This window comes from Sminthopsis crassicaudata, chromosome 4 (assembly GCF_048593235.1).
Source record: "Sminthopsis crassicaudata isolate SCR6 chromosome 4, ASM4859323v1, whole genome shotgun sequence".
NCBI classification, from domain to species: Eukaryota; Metazoa; Chordata; class Mammalia; order Dasyuromorphia; family Dasyuridae; genus Sminthopsis; species Sminthopsis crassicaudata.
The window spans coordinates 370903727-370924831 of NC_133620.1; the positions used below are offsets into that span (position 1 = coordinate 370903727).

The 21105-nt window shown below is 36.5% G+C and overlaps 1 pseudogene; it reads left to right on the plus strand.

The window, feature by feature from the left end:
* LOC141540825 (tubulin beta chain-like) overlaps positions 1–21037 on the plus strand; it is a 31130-nt pseudogene extending 10093 nt beyond the window's left edge.
* The last annotated feature ends 68 nt before the right edge of the window (positions 21038–21105 follow it).

Here is a 21105-nt window from a genome sequence, read left to right on the forward strand (position 1 = left end):
TTGATCAACTGGAAGTGAGTTGGATCTTCTTTATGTTGAAGATTTCCACTTCCATCAGAATACATCCTCATACAGTATTGTTGTTGAAGTGTACAGTGATCTTCTGGTTCTGCTCATTTCACTCAGCATCAGTTGGTTTAAGTCTCTCCAGGCCTCTCTGTATTCCTCCTGCTGGTCATTTCTTACAGAGCAATAATATTCCATAACCTTCATATACCACAATTTACCCAACCATTCTCCAATTGATGGACATCCATTCAACTTCCAGTTTCTAGCTACAACAAAAAGAGCTGCCACAAACATTTTGGCACATATATGTCTCTTTCCGCTCTTTAGTATTTCTTTGGGATATAATCCCAGTAGTAGCGCTGCTGGGTCAAAGGGTATGCACAGTTTGACAACTTTTTGGGCATAGTTCCAAATTGCTCTCCAGAATGGCTGGATTCTTTCACAACTCCACCAGCAATGTATTAGTGTCCCAGTTTCCCCACATCCCCTCCAACATTCATCATTATTTGTTCCTGTCATCTTAGCCAATCTGACAGGTGTGTAGTGGTATCTCAGAGTGGTCTTAATTTGCATTTCTCTGATCAGTAGTGATTTGGAACACTCTTTCATGTGAGTGGATATAGTTTCAATTTCTTCCTCTGAGAATTGTCTGTTCATATCCTTTGACCATTTATCAATTGGAGAATGGTTCGGTTTCTTATAAATTAGGGTCAGTTCTCTATATATTTTGGAAATGAGACCTTTGTCAGAACCTTTGTTTTTAAAAATATTTTCCCAATTTGTTACTTCCCTTCTAATCTTGTTTGCATTAGTATTATTTGTACAGAAACTTTTTAGTTTGATGTAATCAAAATCTTCTATTTTGTGATCAATAATGATCTCTAGTTCTCCTCTGGTCAAAAATTCCTTCCTCCTCCACAAGTCTGAGAGGTAGATTATCCTCTGTTCCTCTAATCTATTTATTATCTCCCTCTTTATGCCTAAATCATGGACCCATTTTGATCTTATCTTGGTATATGGTGTTAAGTGTGGATCCATATCTAATTTCTGCCTAGTATGGCTAAATTATGAAAATTTTAGAAGTATAAATCTGTTACAAGTAAGGAAGCAAGCCGTTTTCAGTCTCAGTTTGTCAGCTGGGGAGAAAAGGAAAGGAGAAGACAAATTTAAGAATTCTCTTCCCTTCTTCTCCCTTCCCCTTCTCCTTCCCCTTCCCCTTCCTTTCCTCTTTCCCCTTCCCTTCCCTTCTCCTCCCTTCCTCTTCTCTTTCCCCTTCCCTTTCCCTTCCCTTTTCCCTTTCCCTTACCATTTCCTTCTTCAGCTCACTTTACAATTGAGGAAACTGAGGGTTTAAGTGACTTGTGCAGGTTCACACAGCTTGTAAAATGTCTGAGATCAGATTTGAACTCAGAAAAATGAGGCTTCTTGACTCCAGGTCTGGTATGCTATCCCACTGAGTCACCTGATTGCTCCCTGCTAACAACTCTTATTTCATCTCTCTCCATCCTTTTGTGACTAAATTCCTTGGAAAGACTGTAATTGATGCCTTCACCTTTTTCCTTTCTCCTTCTTTCTAATACTCTATAGTGTAGCAGCAAATTGAATCATTCAACTGAAATTTCCCTTTCCAATGTTATCAGTGATCTCTTAATTGCCGAATCTAATGGTTATTGCTCATTTTTTCCCCTTCTTGACCTCTCTGAAACTTTTGACACCGTCAGTCACTTTTTTCTTGATACTATTCTTTTCTCTAGGTTTTCCTGGTTTTTCTCCTATCTGTCCCTTCCTCCTCAGTCTTTTTGTTTTGTCTTCATGCTCACTACCTGTGGGTATTTCTCCAAGGCTCTGTTCTGGGCTCTTTCTCTTCTATCTCTATATTATATTTGACTTGGTGATTCTAAACTCAACATGTTCAAAACTAACCTTATTATCAATCCCCCCAAGCCCTCTATTCTCTTTTTTAAACTTTACATTCAGAATTTATTTAAGATATTAACTATTTCAGTCTTTTAATGGAGCCATAGTTTCATTGGTATGGGTATGCCTTATTGTACAAATGCACTTTGCTACCTCTCCTTACCCTGTGCAAGTTTTGTCCAAGTTTTTCAATAAATTCTTCATAGAGAATCTATCAGATTTGAGAAAGACAATCTTTTAATATTTGGGGATACAACTGAATTGAGTTTATTGTTACTCTCTATATAGTCTGTTTCCTACCTAGTTATACATTTTCTTAATGATTCTTATATTAAAGAATATTAAGACGAAAATTTATCAATAAAGCTTTATTTTGCTGCTTACAGTGAAATTATCTTTGTGAAGAGAAGAATGCATTCACATACATTTATAAGATTAAAAAACAAGTTACTCCAAAAATCTTGAATTGCAGTCAGTCTATTCTAATTTAGATATCTTTTGGCATTCTTAAGCCTTTTTTTTTTTTATTTTAGTCTGAAACGAATTATTTCTTTATTCTGAGTTTTAAGTTCCTGTGGACTCCAGAAATTTACCACATGTTCAAAGTAGTTTTCCCAGTTTGATTCATTAAAATAATATTCTTTAAATGTTTGAAAAGTAATTCAAGAAATATTATACAATTATATATTTTATGTATATGTATAATATTTGAAATATTTTTAAATAACCTATACAAGTAAAGTTTTCTCTTAGTCAGATTTCAAAATTCATCCTAATAGTACTTATTCATTAGGCAATATCAGATTAGTATATATCATTAGGAAGCTTAAGAAATGATAATTCTCTCTGAGGAAATGAGCTTTTTGTAACTTAATAAAGTACTATTACTTAGGTTCAGGCAACAGGAAAGATCTTTGAGACTCTGTTATCATAAAGCTGTGATGTGTAACAAACTGCTGAAAAGTGATATAATCTTGACAATTAAAATAACAAAGTAAGTAATATGGAGAAGGAAAGGATATTTATTCTAGATGCAGGAAATCTTGAGTTGTAACTCTCTTCATCTTGTATTCCTGTCATCTTTCTCATACCCAAATATTTGTTGACTTGAAGGATTTTTGTCCCTGGAAGTTGGCTTCAGTCATGAAAAGAAAACTAATTTCTAATAGATAATTTATTAAAACTTTTGTGGATAATACATGGATTGTGAATGTTTTAAGTTTAAAACCTAAAACTTGCATCCCTTCTTATCTTGTATTTTTGCTGATTATTCTTTTATTATTTACTTAACTAAAATACATGAAAACTCTAGTCCTTTTCAGTTTTTCTTTATCAGCAGAAAGTCTTTTATATATTGGATTGTGCTACAAAATTTGACATATTTTGGACTTTTTGTCATTACCAGTATTTCCTAAATTTTCTTCAGGTTTGAAAACTGTGCTTCATTATGTTAATAGATTATTTTCAACTCTACATTTTTGGGTCATTGTTAGCTTCCTATGGCTTTTCTTCTTCTATCACTTTCATCCTTGCATCAATCATATCCATCAACTTGGGATTTCCATTCCATTCTGTTGTTTTGAAGATCATCTGATGTTGGTATAATTTCTTTGTGAAACTGGGAAAATTCTTTATATACAAAAGTACACACAAAATTGATGAAAACAATTTGGAACTTGGGTAGTTTATCTTCCTTTTACCTGTTCATCACAGGAAATAGTTTTTGCTGCAATACTGTTCTCTGCATGTCTTAACCAGGCTTCTTAAATTTTTTTCACTCATGACCTCTTTTTTGCCTGAGAAATTTTTATATGACTCCAGGTATATAAAATAGGTAAATAATCAACTATTTACTGATAATTGTAATTTTGCAACTCCCACATTCTTCCTATATGGAATTGACCCACAGTGGGTGCCCAGACAATGGAAGTCCCATCTTGCTATTCAGTGAAGAGTGGGCTATCCATTACAAATGCCCCAAACCAGGCTCCCTTCACTTACTTAAAGTGGATGATAGCAGGCAAAGTATTGTGCTCAGAGGATGAGGCTCCCATTGGTGAGTCTTCTGTTAACATTAGCAAAACAAATTGAGTAAAATCCAAAGTCCTTAGATTTCTAATTTTCCTGTAACTGTTGAGACTACCACCATTCTTCCAGTTGTCTAGGCTCAAAACCTAGATTATCATCTTCAACTTCTCATTATTGCCTCCATAATCAATTAATTACCATGTCCTATCAATTCTTCTATCATGATATCTCTCATGTATGTCCCCTTCTCTTCTCTGACACTGCAATTAGCTGATGTAGCTTCTCATTACTTCATGTTTAGAGTATTTCAGTAACCTTATGGTTGATCTCCCTACATCAATTCTCATCTCATTCCAGTCCATTCTCCACTTGTTCATTCATTCAATCTTAAACTACATGTATGACCATATCCCCACTCTTTTAAATAAACTCCAATGATTTCCTATTGCATGCAGAATCAAATCAACTGTCTACTTGGCATTCAAAGTCTTTATAACTTGGCATTCTTCTATAGTTCTAGTCTTCTTATATTTCTTGTTCTTTACTCTACATACTCTGTGATCTGGTGGTCTCCTAACAAGGCTCTCTAATTCCCCACTAAGAGCATTTTCACTGACTGTCCCTCATGTCTGGAATGCTCTTCTTCCTTATCCTGGCTTCCTAACTTCCCTGCTTTTTTCCAAATCTCAGCTAAAGTTCTTTTCTATAAGAAGTCTTTCCTTACCTCCATTAATACTAATGCCTTTCTCTTGATTGATCATCTCTAATTTATCTTCTCACTATCTTGCTTGCTACTTGCAAATTGTCTCTCCCCACTCCATTAGACCGAGCTCCTTAAGATCAGAGTTTTGGTTTTATGTTTCCCCAGAGGCATAGTGCCTCTCACAGATTCTTAATAAATTTTTATTGACTGCCTGAATTCTCATTTTTGACAATGCAAATCTTTGTTTCAAGTGTTGTTATATTAAAAAAAAAAACTATGTTGTTGGATTCTGCTTTCTTATCTATTTGGCTACCGTTTATTGGTGAATTGATTCTATTAAAATTCATGGTTATGATTGTTAATTGTGCATTTCATTCCATCTTGTCCTCTTGTCCTTTTCCTTTCCTCAAATCTATTCTTTTTATAAAGAAGAAAGTAATGAACTAGGAACTTGTCTAGTGCTTATAATTAATAAATTACATAATTGGTTTCTGCTCTAATTCTACTCTTCCCCATGTCCTTCTCTAGATCATAGGTTTTTGCTCTTTCATTCTTTCCTTTTTATACTACTTTTATACTTGTCTTTCTCACACTGTGGAGTTTGTTTTCCTTATGACTACTTTATTATCTATCCTACCCTCCCTCTTTCCTCTCGTCTATTTCCTAGTTGAATTTTTATGCAAAACTTGTGTATGTTAGGATGAGCATATATATTATTAGCATAGTCTGCCTTTCTTCATCTGGTTTCCATGAAAAGGAGGTTCATCGTGAATCCTTCTTACATCAGGTAGAATTTCCTCCTTTCCTCTTCCTTTCTTCTTCAGCATCTCTTATTCTTTCCATTTCCTTCTTTCCCCAAGATTATCAAAATAGGACAGGATCACTCCCAGAACCACTGCCCATCTTATTAAATTTTTTTCTATGACTCATAAAGACTCCTGGGGTGTTTTGACACATACTGGGTTGCAATAAGAAAGTCACTTAACCTCTTAGTGTCTATAAGCAAAACCCTAAGGCCACATTACAGAGGAATTGCTTATCTGCCTTGGTGAAAGCAGTTTCCACACAAGGAATTCCCTAGACTGATGAAATCACAGGTCATTATTGCTGCAAATGAATAGTTTGATTATAACTAAAAGTTTGTTACCAGCTCCAGTCCCTTTACTAGAATCATTGGTTAAAAAGAGTAGGAATTAATGTATAATCTTTTTTTTACCCCATTCCTAGAGTTTCTTCCCTAAATAGGAATAGGTTTGAGACCAATGGTGCACCTACATTTCATTCTTTGTCTTTGATGCCCATGCCAATGCGTAAGGTTACTATTCTGTATCACCTGAAATGCCAGGACACACTGGTAAGCAAACAGATTGACCTGAAATGGGGAAAGAGAGGGGGTGGATGAAAATGTAGAACAAAAAAGTCTGGAAAGAGTTGGAACAGGTACTGCACCCTTAAATTGGCTGACAGCCTACCTTTGTGCCAAACATGCAAATTCCCTTCTCTGTTGACTCCTCCATATTTTCCTGCTTTCTTTGTAGTATACACATATATATACATATATATGTATATATACTATTTTACAAATCTTGATTCTTCACTGAGGAAGCCCCTGAGGACAGTCCTGGACTATAAATCTGTGATCTCAGAAGCAACAAATATTCATTCCACATGCTGCCTCATAGGAGATTGGGGATGACAGAGGCTGATTCACTTTTGTACCTGTATTCCTGATTCCTGCCATCAAATAAGCACTTAATAAATGATTTTTATTTATTCATTTATTCTGAGGTCAGGTTTCACAGCTATGGTTGTGAAGTAATAATGCATAAATAGGTTGTTCCACTTTGGTACCTTGCTTTGCAAACCTTAAAGCATTATATAAATATTAGCTGTTATCATTATTGTTATTATTATTATCACTTCACAACTTTAGGTGTTATTATGTCAATTTCATTGCATATATCATAATAACACTTCAAAGAATATTTAACAATAGGTAATAGCAGATAAATATCCCAATGGTACAAAACCAGGGCTTAGTATAGACCTGAATAGACCTCAGATGAATGATGCCATTTATAAGGATGACATTGATTATTGTGGTCAAAATAACAGCCTTGGGGTTTCAGAATCAATGGTACAATAATTTTATTTGAGCCTTTCTCTTTTCTACTCAGTAGACTATCAGCCATTTGCAAATATTAAAGTAATAGGTAAATGCTATCCTCCTCTTCCTCCTCCTCCTCTTCCTCAATCCATCTGGTCCAGCAGAGAACACTGGATGATTTTAATTAATACTAGAGTGACATGAATATAGTCTTCTTGTACTTTTGTCTCCATTACTCAGAATTAATTCTTTCATGATTATCCCTTTCTCAATCTTAAACAACCAGATCAATCAAATCAATCTGCATTTATTAACACATTTTTAAAGTCTCTGTTATGGATTAAATACCATGCAAAAACCAAAATGAAATTGTCTGTGCCCTCATTTTATCAGGCAGACAACATATTCACCCATAAGTATATACAAAACCAATTCAAAGTGATTTTTGAAGCTACTAGCATCTCGGAAAACAGGAAAGGTCTTATGGAGAAGGTAATACTTAAGCTGAGAATGAAAGGAAACCAGGCATTATAACAAGCAAAACTGAGAAGACATGAAGATAAGAAATGAAAAATCACATGTGAGAAACAAAAGAAGGCCAGTTTGGCTGGGTGAATAGATGGTGGGAAGGAACCAGTAAATTTTTTTTTTATTAAAGCTTTATATTTTCAAAACATATGCATGGATAATTTTCAACATTAATCTTTGCAAAACCTTGTGTTCCAATTCTCCTCCCTTTCTCCCATGCCCCCCTAGATGGTAAGTAATCTATGTTAAACATGGTAAAATATATATGTTAAATCCAATATATGCATACATATTCACACAATTATCTTGCTGCACAAAAAAATCAGATCAAAAAGGGAAAAAATGAGAAAGAAAACAAAGTGCAAGCAAACAACAACAGAAAGAGTGAGAATGCTATGTTGTGATCCACATTCAGTTCTATAGTCCTCTCTCTGGCTGTAGATGGCTCTCTTCATAACAAGATTATTGAAACTGGTCTGAATCATCTCATTGTTGAAAAGAGCCAAGTCCATCAGAACTGATCATTGTATAATCTAGTTCCTGTATACAATGATCTCCTGGTTCTGCTCACTTCATTCACCATCAGCTCATGTAAGTCTCTCCAGGCCTCTCTGAAATCATTTTGCTGATCATTTTTTAATAGAACAATAATATTCCATAATATTCATATACCACAATTTATTCAGCCATTCTCCAACTGATGGGCATCCATTCAGTTTCCAGTTTCTGGCCACTACAAAGAGGGCCGCCACAAACATTTTTGCACATACATGTCCCTTTCCCTCTTTTAAGATATCTTTGGCATATAAGCCTAGTAGAGACATTGCTGGATCAAAGGGTATGCACAGTTTGATAGCCCTTTGGGCATAGTTTCAAATTGCTCTGCAGGATGGTTGGATCCATTCACTGTTTCACCAATATTGTATTAGTTTTCCAGTTTTCCCACATCCCCTCCAACATTCATCATTATCTTTTCCTGTCATCTTAGCCAATCTGAGAGGTATAATGGTACCTCAGAGTTGTCTTAATTTGCATTTCTCTGATTAATAGTGATTTAGAGCACCTTTTCGTATGATCAGAAATGATTTCAATTTCTTCATCTGAAAATTGTCTCTTCATATTCTTTGACCATTTATCAATTGGATAATGGCTTGAATTCTTATAAATTTGAGTCAGTTCTCTACATATTTTAGAAATGAGGTCTTTATCAGAACTCTTTTTTATTATTAATTTTATAATTATAACATTTTTTGACAGTACATATGCATAGGTAATTTTTTTAACAACATTATCCCTTGTACTCCCTTCTGTTCAGAATGTTTCCCCTCCTTCCCTCTACCCCCTCCCCTAGATGGCAGGCATTCCCATACATACTAAATATCTTATAATATATCCTTGGTACAATATATATGTGCAGAACCGAATTTTGTTGTTGTTGCAAAGGAAGAATTGTATTCAGAAGGTAAAAATAATCTGGGAAGAAAAACAAAAAAAATGTTCACAGTTTACACTCATTTCCCAGTGTTCCTTTTCTATCAGAACTCTTGAATGTAAAATTCCCCCCAGTTTATTGCTTCTTTTCTAATCTTGTCTACACTGGAGACCAGTGATTCTTGTCCCTCATTCTTTTTCTCCAGTCTTCCCACTGCCAACCATTAACATCTACATCCTTAGGACTTAGGTTTCAGCTAACTACAGAGCTGGGAAGCAATCTGATAAATGAATGCCCCTTGGGCCTTACAAATTTACCATAATGTAAAGTGTATGAGAGAAAAGGTAAATGTCTTGCCTTATATTTTGTTCCATCCCTTCAGTAAGATCTCTATTATAAGGTTGATGAGCCATAACCCAAAGGATGGGATTTCTGATGATCAATTTCTAGCCTTGGGATAGGCCCATGATGGATATTTTCAGGAGATCAGGAATGATCTAGGTCTAGGATCAGAAGTGGATCAACTTGCTGTTGAAGTGCTCAGAAGGTGAGTAATAAAAGCCTCCATCTAGGAAATGTTGGGAATGCCATGGTTACTGGGTAGATTGCCAAAAAGATTGATAATGCAGGATATTCATATCTCTTGATCAAGAAGGGCCTGGACAGATAAAAAGAATCCAGCTTTCCAGTAAATTTCAATCTTGTGCCTTGTGGATATTTTTCTCTAATAAAATGGGTAAGAAAGTAAACTGGGTAAGAAATGAGTTGAGAATGGGAGGTGGATCACCTTAACTGAACAGTAGCCAGTTCTCAGGGATGCCTATTCTTCCTTAAGCCTTTTGCTGTTCAGAAGTTTTTCAGGCATGTCTTATTTTACATGAAATTTGGAGTTTTCTTGGCAAAGATACAGGAGTGGTTTGCCATTTCCTTCTGCAGCTCATTTTACAGATGGGAAACTGAGGCAAACAAGGGTAAGTGACTTGTTCACAGACACACAGCCAGATTTGAACTCAGGAAGATGAGTAGTCCTGACCCCAGGTCCCAGTGCTCTCTCCACTGCAACACTTACCTGGCCCAGACATGGTGTAGAGCAGCAGAAAGAGGTCATAGTTGCAGAAAAAGCAGGAGAAGTAGGGGTAGGGAGAAGGGAGAATCTTAGCAAAACCTCTTCCCATCCCATGGACACACATGCACACACACACATATACACACAAAATCTTCATATAGTCAATAAATATTTAAGTTCATCTTATATGCTGGCACTGTGTTAAGTAAGGCAAAAACAAAAACAAAAACAAAAACAAAGTCTCCAAAACAAGCAAAAAACCCAGTCTTTTTTTTCCCCTGAGGCAATTGGGGTTAAGTCACACAGCTAGAAAGTATTGTGTCTGAGGTCATATTTGAACTCAGGTCCTCCTGACTTCAGAGCTAGTGCTCTATCCATTGTGCCACCTAGCTGCCCCCAAAACCCAGTCTTTGTCTTCAAGGAGTTTATATCCTAATGAAAGAGACAACATGTAAACAACTATGTTGGTATGGGCTATATGCAAAGTAGGTAGAAAGTCCTCTTAGAGGGAAGGCATTAGAGGGAGAGGGAGGTAGGAAAGGCACCTGCAGAAGGGGAGCAAAAGAGGAAGCACAGATGTAAGTAAGGAGGGGGAGCATTCTAAGCATGGGGGGGGGTGAGGCATGGTGTGGGGTGTTGTATATGAACAGCAGCAAGGAGTCCAGTATAATTGACTATAAACAATGAGGTTCCTTTTGTTTGCCTGGGATGGGGGGGTGTAATAATAATAATAATAATAATAAATAGTTAATACTACAAATGAGCCCAAAACAGATTAAAATGTATTTGGGAAATATTTGGAACAGACATGATGTTAATATGTATTTTTCTAAGGTAATATAATGTAGTGGCTTTGGTTTCTATGCCACAGAACTAGATGATCCTTTAGGTTCCTACCTTGAACCTCCTTCACCATCTGAAAGTGGCTAGAACACTGTTGGTCCAAATCTGGCCTTGGATTCACACTATGTGAGTCTGGGTAAATCACTTAACCCTGTATGCCTCAATTTCCTCATCTGTCAAATGAACTGCAGAAGGAAATGACAGAAGGAAATAGTTCCAATATCTATGCCAAGAAAACCCTAATTTGAGTCACTGAGAACTAGGTATGACTAGATAACATGTTATTGAGTGTATTTTGAGTTATGAAGACATATTCAAAGAGATGGGCAGAATAATCCCCAAGGTTGTAAAGTAATAAGAATAGTAACAACAGCTAATCTTTATATAGCGGTTTAAAGCAAGGTACAAGAGTGAATAACCCATTTGTCTCATTATATCACATCCAGAGATGTGAAATTTTACCTACTCAGAATGAACAAATGAATGAAAATAATTGTTTACTATGTGCCAAGAATCAGGGATATGGCTATAAAAGCAAGCTGGTCTTGGCCACCAAGGATCTATTATGCCAGAAACAATATGATGGAGTGAATAAAGTCATAGGCTTAAAGATAGGAAGATGGACCTTGGATCAAATGGAACAACTGGCATTAGCTATGCTTGCTTAGGCAAGCCACTTAATTTCTATGGGCCTGAGGGAACTTCTTAAGATTTATCTATTAAATCATAGATGGTCTGCGAGCTCCCACAGAGGGAATGCCCCACCCCCTTCATCTTCCTTATATTCACTGTGCCTTTCTTCATTGTGTCATTCAGAGAGAACCTTCAGCCTCCTATAAATGAGTCCCTGATGGTGAGGTTAGCCACCAGAACAGGTCTGTAGAGGGATATTTGGGGCATCCTGGGTGTCCTAGATATCTTGCAATTGCGCCACCGCTGCACCACCCACAGTGGTTATGTAGCCATGCTACCCTAGTAGTGATTAATGAAGGCCGCTAGGTAGGAAATGTAAAGACCTGTCATCACTCCACTGCCGGAGTTGTGGAAAAGCTTGCTTCAGATACATATGTTGTGTCTCATGGGGCTGTGCCCAGGATTTGGATGAAAGAGTCTTCTTATTAGTAAAGGCTTTGGTCTTTTCAAATTACATTGAAGTTCATCATGCTAATTGATTCACACAGAATTTAATAGGGCAATGGCTGTTATTCCCACTGTATAGATGAGAAAACTGAGGCCCAGAAAAGATGAGTGACCATCAAAATTTCATACAGTGAAAACCTATTGAAGTATAGCGAAAAGATCAAGTCACCAAGGAGCGTGAATGAAGCCTTTGTGTCTGGATACTATCTAGATAAGGAAGAAATCTTAGGGAGGATGCAGTCTCATTTCCTTCCTTGACAGGTGAGTTTATGAATTACGTATTTGAAGATGGTAAGAATAATTGGGATTGGAAATGGTGGGAATCTCTCTTACTGGGAGAACACATAAGGAAAGACTCAATCAAGAATGATCATGCAGAATTTGTAAGATGGTAAAAACAACGATCTGACCAGACCACTAACCAGTCTCTGGTTGGGAATAAGTAGGAAATATTACCTCTCCTACTTGGAACCTTTCTCAATCCTTGCTGCACTTCCCCAAACCAGCTGCTCCACCCTCCCCCCACAATTATCTTGTTTTTGTATTCATATACTTACTTTATATATACTTATATGTATGCATGTTGTCTCCCCTCCTCCCCCAAGAATGTAAGCACCTTAAAGGCAGGAACAATTTGCAATTCCTGGTACAGGGGAAAGAGCTGATTCTGATGTCAAAGAACCTGGTTTCAAATTGCACCTTTGATGCTTACTGTGTGATCTTGGGCAAATCCCATAACAGTCCTGTTGCCTCAGTTTCTCCATCAATAAAATAAAGAAGTTGGAATAGATGACCTCTAAGGTCCCTCCCAGCTCTAGATGCTATGATTCTCCAGCACCTAGCATATTGCCTGAAACCAAGTGAATGACTAATAAATGCTTGTTAATTGGTTGTAAAGAAAATATTTGGTAAGTAGGATTTGGCTAGTTTCCAAAACTTTGAATACTAATCCGATTTTATCCTCTAGACCATTGGTCTCTGATACAAATTTATCCCTGCTGCTGCAAATTGACTTAGAAAACCACAAATCAACATTTCCTATCTTTTACTGTATTTTTATTTCTTTTGTGAAACATTTCCCAACTACATTTTAACCTGGTTTGAGCACATTTAGTTGCAGGTAACTAGAATTCTCATTGAAAAGTTTGAATAAGACAAAAAATAAAAGTATGATGGGGATTAATTTAGTAGCCTCTATAAGGCAGGCAGATGGTACAGTAGAGCGAGCTCTGGATTTAGAGCCAGGAAGCTCTGAGTTCAAATTTGCCTTCAGGTATTTTTAAGCTGTGTGACCCTGGGCAATTCATTTAATCGTGTACTTCAGTTTCCTCATCTGTCAAATGAGGTGGAGAAGGAAATGGCAAACCTGCATCTTTGTCAAGAAAACCCCAAATGGGGTCACAAAGAATTGAATATAACTAAAAAAAACCTCAACAACAACACCACTTTAGGTATGAGGAAGAGACTAGAGTTAAGGAGACTAGGAAGGGAGCTCTAATAAAGTTTCACTTATGATTATATTTTTTAAAAAATATTCTATCATATTATGGAAATGTTCATTTTATTTCTTAAGTTCAGAATAAGATAACAAAATTTTAAAAAATCTGAGTGTGTGTTAATAAGGGTTTGAACTAGGACAGCAATTGATCAGGAAGATATTTTGAAGGGAAACTTGGAAGGATCATAGGAGATCACAGGTTTGGAAATAGAAGGGACCTTAGAAGTTATTTAGAATAATCTTTTCATTGTATAGTAAGGACAAGATAGATCAAGTCACTTGCCAAAAGTCACACAGCTAATAAGGAACCTGGATTGTAGTTCTAGAGTTTGGGGCATTATAAGGGGAAGACTTTTGAAGCTGTCTAACCCAAAGTTTCTTAAACTGTGGGGGATGCAAAATTGTGATTTATTATCAGTAGATGTTTGATTTATATACCTATATACGTGGAGTCATGTAAAAATTTCCTAATTGAAAAGGGGTTGGAAGTAGAAAAAATTTAATTAGCCCTAATCTAGTCAACCCTCTCATTTATAAACAAGAAAACCAAGGATGGTAAAATGTCCCAAAGATTCCCAAATAACCCAAGGTCACAGAGGTTGTAAGTGGCAAAGAAAGGATTTGAAATCAGGTCATGTGCTTTCAAAGGCAGGATTCTTTCCACCATAATATGATACTGCCAGGAATAGAAAGATACAATGAATTAAAGAAGTGGGGGAGCTGAAGATGACTACAAGTTTTCAAAACTAGATGTTTACCCGGCTCAAGAATCAATGCTAGCTGTACGGACCTATTTCCCATTCCCTGCTCCTTTTAGATGACTGAAAGAATCTCAGCTAAAAGGTTCATATTCTGGGCAATGGAAAGAGAATCTTTATGATTGTCTCACCCCGAATCTGTACCATCTATCATCTGATATCCCTGCCCCATTTCTGAATTACTGATATTACACAGAAAATTCCTATTTCCTTAGGTATTATTGAAGGTGTCTTTTAGTGTAAGTGTTCTTAATTTTTGGTGTGTGTTAAGGATTCCTTGGTAGAATCTGATAAAGCCTAGGGATCCCTTCCCAGAAGAATATTTTTAAATGCATAAAATATATAGGATTACAAAGAAAACCAATAATGTTTGAATATAAGTATCAAAATATCTTTAAAAAAAGTTAATAAACCTCTAGATTGAAGTTCCTTATCCAAGAGGTCAAATCAAGTCATATTTAAGATATGACATCTTATAGCATTTTTGTGAGGCTAAAGGAATGTGTGGACTGCTAAGTGGCTATAGTACTAGGCCTGAAGTCAGAAAAACTGATCTTCTATTCAAATCTGGTCTTAGATTCTTGCTAACTGTATGATTCTGGGCAAGTCAGTTAACTCTGTCTGCCCCAATTCCTTATTTGTAAAATGAGCTGGAGAAGGAAATAGCAAACCATTCTAATCTTTGCCAAGAAAACCCCAATTGGAGTCATGAAAATTTGAAAATGACTGAATGACAAAAAAAAATGAAGGTCTTATTTATCTTGAGAAAATCACAAGAGGAATTTCATCAGAAAAGTGGTCATTTTCATTTGATTTTTAAAATATGACCTTTTGAAATGTAATTTTTCTTTGGGGCCCATACTTTTCCTGTGAGAAAAGAGAGAAAATATGCCTATAATTTTATAATGGAAGTTAATAGATAATACCATTTTGTTTTTTGAAATTTGCTTTTAGATAATATGTGTGTGTGACATCTATTCCACAATGTGAGAGTCCTACAACTGCCATGCATCCCTACCACTGCTATTATTTCCATTAGCATTTTTTTTTCCAAAAAGAAGGCCCATAAAAGGAGGCATAATGACTCTTTTCAGGTTTTTGAAAGGGTATTATGTGGAAGAAAAATTAGATTTGTTCTGTATAAATTTAGATGGCAGAACTAAGTGCAATGGGCAGAACTTGAAAATAAATTAAATTTTTTGCTGTGGAAAAGCAACATAAGCTTCCTTGCGAAGCACTGGAATAAGGAAGACCTGAGTTCAAATTCAATATCAGATACGTCTTAGCTGTAACCCTGGGCAAATCACAACTTGCCTCAGTTTCCCCATCTGTACAATGGCTAATACAATAGTATCTTGCAGGTTGTTGAAAAGATCAAATGAGATATCTGTAAAGTGCTTAGCACATAGTAAGCATTTAATAAACACTTATTTCCTCCCTTCCTTGTCAGCTTTCTCACTCACTGGTTGTTTTTGTATGTCTGTATGTGGAGGCAATCAGAGTTAAATGACTTGTCCAGGGACACAGCTAGTAAATGTGAATCCAGATTTGAACCATATCCTCCTGACTCAGGGCTGGTGCTCTATCTACTACACCACCTAGCTGCCCCACTCACTGGGAATCTTCAAGCAAAGATCAGATGACCACTTGTTGAATGTGTTTTAGAATGACTTTTTTTTTTTTTTTGTTCAGTTATCCAGTTGGACCTTTCCAATTCTGAGATTTTCTGATTTTGTGAAAATGTTTTTATTTATTCTAATCCACACTGATCATTTCCTCTTCTGAATTCCTATAGATAATTAAGTCTATGCCAATTACAATAATGACTAATATTTATATTGTCATGCTAAGTGCTTTATAATTGTTCTCTCACTTAATCCTCACAACAATCTTGGGAATTAGGTGCTATTATCATCCCATATTATGAGAAAATTAAGGCAAATAGAAATTGTCATTTGCCCAAGAACACACAACTAATAGTTTAATTACCAATTTTATACTTTATTTATTTTTAGCTTGTTACAATGGTCTTAGACTTTTGGTTGTTTATTTCTTTGGGGTGGGGATGAGGTGCTAGTTTAGTCCAGGAATTTCAATGATGGGAGGAACTTTCAGTGAGGAAGCTCCCTCTATCAATGAAGAATTTTTAATCTTAGAAGATTGCTTCTTGAGACATTAAAGATTTTAGTATCTTCGCCAGGTCACACAGTATGTGTCACAGGTGGCACTTAAACTCAAGCTGGTTTCAAAGCCAGATTTATATCTAATATGCTACAAAATGTCTCTCTCAGACTTAAGTCACTTGTTATAATCTTTCATTGTATTTGTCTTATCATGTCAATATATATATATATATATATATATATTTTACTTCCCTTTCTTGTCATATCTACTTCAATAGGTTTTTTCCGAAAAAAAAAAAAAAAAAAGGGATCTTATTTTCCCTCTATTACATATAAGAACAATTTTTAACATTAATTAAAAAAAGTTTTGCATTCTAAATTTTCTCTCCTCCCTTTTAACGCTGGTAAGCAATTTGATATAGATTATACATGTTTAATCTTTAATATTACCATATTAGTCATGTGGTGAAAGAAGACACAGACTGAAAGGAAAAAAAACCCTGAAAAAAAGAAAGTTAAAATGGTATTCTTCAATCTGCATTCAGATGCTATCAGTACTTTTTCTGAAGTGGATAGCATTTTCCATATGAGTCCTTTGGAATTGTCTTGTACCACTGTATTTGATAAGGATAGCTAAGTCATTTTCAAATGTTCATCATACAATACTGCTATTACTGTGTAGGATGCTCTCCTGGTTCTGCTTGATTCATTTTATATCAGTTCATATAAGTTTTTCCAGGTATTTCTGAAATCAGCCTAATCATTATTTCTTATAGCACAGTAATATTCCATTACAATCACATGCCACAACTTGTTCAAGTATTCCCCATTTGGTGGGCATCTTCTCAATTTCCAATTCCTTGCCACTATAAAAAGAAGTGCTACAAATATTTTTGTACAGATAGATCCTTTCCATCATTTAAAAAAGTTTCTTTAAGATACAGACCTGCTAGTGATGCGGCTGGATTAAAGAGTGGTTTTTGTTTCTTTTATATGTTTTTGGCACATATATTTCTAGCTCTCATAGAGTATTTGAAAAGTCTTGAGTGAAATTTCAAAGCTACAAATAGCCTGCTGCTTTAATAACTTATAGTGCTAATAATAATTAGGTACTAATTTGAAATGTATGTAGATGCTATTGTGATTAATATAATGCAAACTCATTTAAAGACTTTTTGAATTCTTAATGACTTTAGTCATTATGCATTTCCTTGATAAACAGATATCAATAGTATAACTACTATCATATAGAGAGTGGGCTATAAAATTTTGAAAATCACAATGCTAATAAAACTAGGGATGAAGCTTTGGAAAAGATGACTTGAGTCAGCATATCCAAATTTGAGTTTTCAATTTGCCATTTACTAGTCAGGGTGATGAGGTTAGTGCAGTCAGAGAGTTGTAGAAATTTCTTTTTGGTCAACGCAGGTTCTATGTGGAAGAATTCATGCACCCGAAATACAAATTGGCAAAAATGGAAGTTTATCGTTTGATAGGAAACCAGTTTTGCTAAGAGATTGACTTCTTTAGTGGCAAAGTCCTATTAGGGAAATGGAGGCTGACATTGAGAATAGAATGGCTTCTCAGCAGGCAGGGTCCTAATAGCTATACCAAAGAGGCAGAGCAAGCTGCTTTGGACCTTCTGAATAGAATGAGTTCAGATATTTCCCTTTAAAAAGGAATCTTGAGGTTCAGATTCAGGTTGAAAAGAAAGATACTAGATGCTCATCAATATCTAGTCCAGATCTCCAATTGGAATTTAAAAGGGTCTGGCATCTCCGAAAGATCAATGGGGTGCTTTTTGACCAAGATTTTTAATTTAATAAGGACATTTAACTGGGGAGATATGCTTTCTCAGGAAGGCCTGAGACTCCAAGATCAAAAGGGAACACAGTTTCAGAGTGATAATTTTAAATGGAACATAGTTTCATTCCCCCTTCAAGGGGAGTCTGAACAAATCATTTAATCTCTCATTTATCAAAGGGGGATAACAATCCTAATACTCTATACTTTTCAGGATTATGAAGAAAGCATGATTCAAATGGAAACACTGTATAAATTCCATTATTATATTATCCATGTATTTGTTAGAAGGTAAGCTCTTTGAGAATTCTTTGCCCTTTTAGGGGAATGGGATGGATAATTCCTACTTTTTAGGAAAGGGTCTGTCACAAAGTAAGTATTTAATAGGGCAGTTAGGTGACACATTAGATAAGAGCATTAGACTTGGAATCAGGAAGACTAATTCTTCTGAGTTCAAATCTGACCCAAGATACTTCCTAGCTATGTGATCTTGGGCAATACATTTAACCCTATTTGCCTTAGTTCTCTCATCTGTCAAGTGAATTAGAGATGGAAATGGCAAAGCACTCCAGCATCTCTGTCAAGAAAATCTCCAAATGGGGTCTCAGTGAGTCTGAAATAACTGAATAAGTGTATAATAAATGTTTATTGACTGACTGATATGACCAAATTGATGTCTAGTTCTATGTCTTTTTTTCCTCTTCCAAGGTATTTACACCTATCTCTTGATGTTTATATCTGTCTATCTATCCATTTCTTCCAGTGAGACCATATTGATAGGCATAGGTGAGATAGCTAAAGGATTGCTTTAGACCCCTTCCTCCTACTCTCATAAAGGTTTGGTCCCTCTCTTATGGTAACTGTATCTTCTATATCCACTTATATTAAGTCCATTGACTTTTCAGGGCTTTACCGTATGATTCTTGCTCCAGAGTATTCCCTCTACTGTCTTTATAATTATTACCAGCCTGATCCTAGCACTCCCTTCGGCCCTGACCACTATGTAGGACTGAGACCTGGACATAGGTATTGTTTCCCAAGCCATCATAAGAAAACTTGGTTATCATTTAATCCAGTGTCCCACACTATAAAGTGACAAGGTATTCTCTAAGGTGATTTCCAGTTTTAATGTTTGAGGATCCTTCTTCTAAAGCATAGACCAAAGGCATGAATCTATTGGAAGAGAATCTAAAGGCTTGGGGCATTCCTACATAGCTAGGACCTTTCCTGTTTTCTTTTTAATCACACTCTCAGTCTCCTCCTTAAACTTAACCTTCCACCTCTTGGAACAGTTGGGTTACCCCAACTGTAACCATCCCCTTTCACAAACTCTAACCTGCCACCCTACAAGTTAGATGAGTAATGGAGGCCTCCAGGAAGGGAATGTTTGGGGATGTGTCACCCCCATTGGGCAGTTTGTGAATGAAGCTGCCCAAGATACATGGGCTGTGCCTTGGAGGTAAGGGGCAGAGCCTATAATAAGATAAAAGAGCTTCCCATTTAAAGTCTTCAGTCTACCTTTCTTCAGTTACTGCCAATGAGTCCGGTGAGCATCTAGCCAGGGTCCTTGGTGGGAGGGCTAGAGCCCTGTTCTGAGCAATGTAGAGCTGGTGATCCCTGCTCTTCACAGAGGAGCTGGGAAGAGACATTTGGTCAGAGGGAAAAGAGAAGAAACCATGACAGTAAGCAAGGGTGTGTGGGGCAAGAAGAAGAAAAGAGAGGAATATCGGCAGCTGGCAGTGGAGGGAATGGGGAAGAATCAGAATTGGATAGATGGATGGATGAATAAAAACAGCGTTTATTAGATACTTACCATGGAACTCAGATGTGGCAACTGCCATGGATTAGACAGTTCCTGACCTTCACAGTTCTTGTCCTTAATCAGACTTATTGGGAGGATCAAATGTGATAATATTTGTAAAGAGCTTAGTGCAGTATCTGACACATAGCAGAAACTATATAAATGGTTATTCCTTTCCTTCCTTCTTTTCCAGTCCCATGTACATACTTATACAGAAATATATGTGAGCTGGTACAGTGGGAAGTGTATCAGACCTAAAGTCAGGAAGACCTCAGTTTGGGAATTATCAGTTAATTGGAATCAGTACCAGCTGGGTGGGGTAGTTGATGGAGTACTGAGTGTGAAGTCAGGAAGACTCATCTTCCTAAGTTCAAATATGGCTTCAGAGGCATCCTAACTATTTGATCTTGGATAAGTCACTTAATCTCTCTTTGCCTCAGTTTCCTCATCTGTAATATGAGGACAATGATACCTTCTATGGTTGTTGTAGTATCAAGCAAGGTAATAACTGTAAAGCACTTAGCACAATGTTTGGCACAGAGTAAATACTATATAAATGTTGGCTATTTTATAAGGTGTACTCACATAATTTCCTTGACCCTTCTTTACCATAGATATGAATACCTAACAAGAAAGTATAGAATTTTAATATTTTTCTAGGACATGGGAATTAAAGGTTTTTTTTAAAGGTTGATTTGGATGCCCTCATAAGGAAGATGTTATCTAGATACTTTGTATTCAGAAGGCAAAAAGAGTTGAGAGAAAGAAAATCTTAGAGCTCACCAGCAGTCTCCCAATGACAGGATTTCTCCTGGTCACTTTCCATGCCCCTGTAGTAGATTTCAGTTCTGACCCTGGAAGTTTTCATATGCTGCCAGTCTTCTATGGAATTATAGTGTTTGAAGCTTATGAGTCTAATTTACCATTTGATTCTTTATCAGGTGTGGTGAACTTGTGCAGAGATGTCCAACCAGCAAAACCAGCAGCTGCACCATCCCCCTCCTAAATACACTGAGAGTCTTCCCAAGTGCCCTTCTCAGGCTCCCACTCCAATTTCTTCATGCTGGAGCTCTAACTCCGGAGGATATGGCAGATCTGGCTCTGGAGGACCATATAGCCCATTTTCCCACTGGAGGAGGAAATCCATCCGACGTCGCCCCCAAATTTCTGACTGTGGTGAAAGTGGGCAGAGTCAGAAGTCTGGGACAGGTGGAGGATGCGGTGGCAGCTATGGGGGATGCTGCTAATTTAGTTCTTTCAGCCTGCAAGATCAGCCAATGACCCTCCCCCAGCCTACTGCTTCTCTTCTTTTCCCCATCCTCTTTCTTTAATCTTCTTCCTTACTCTTT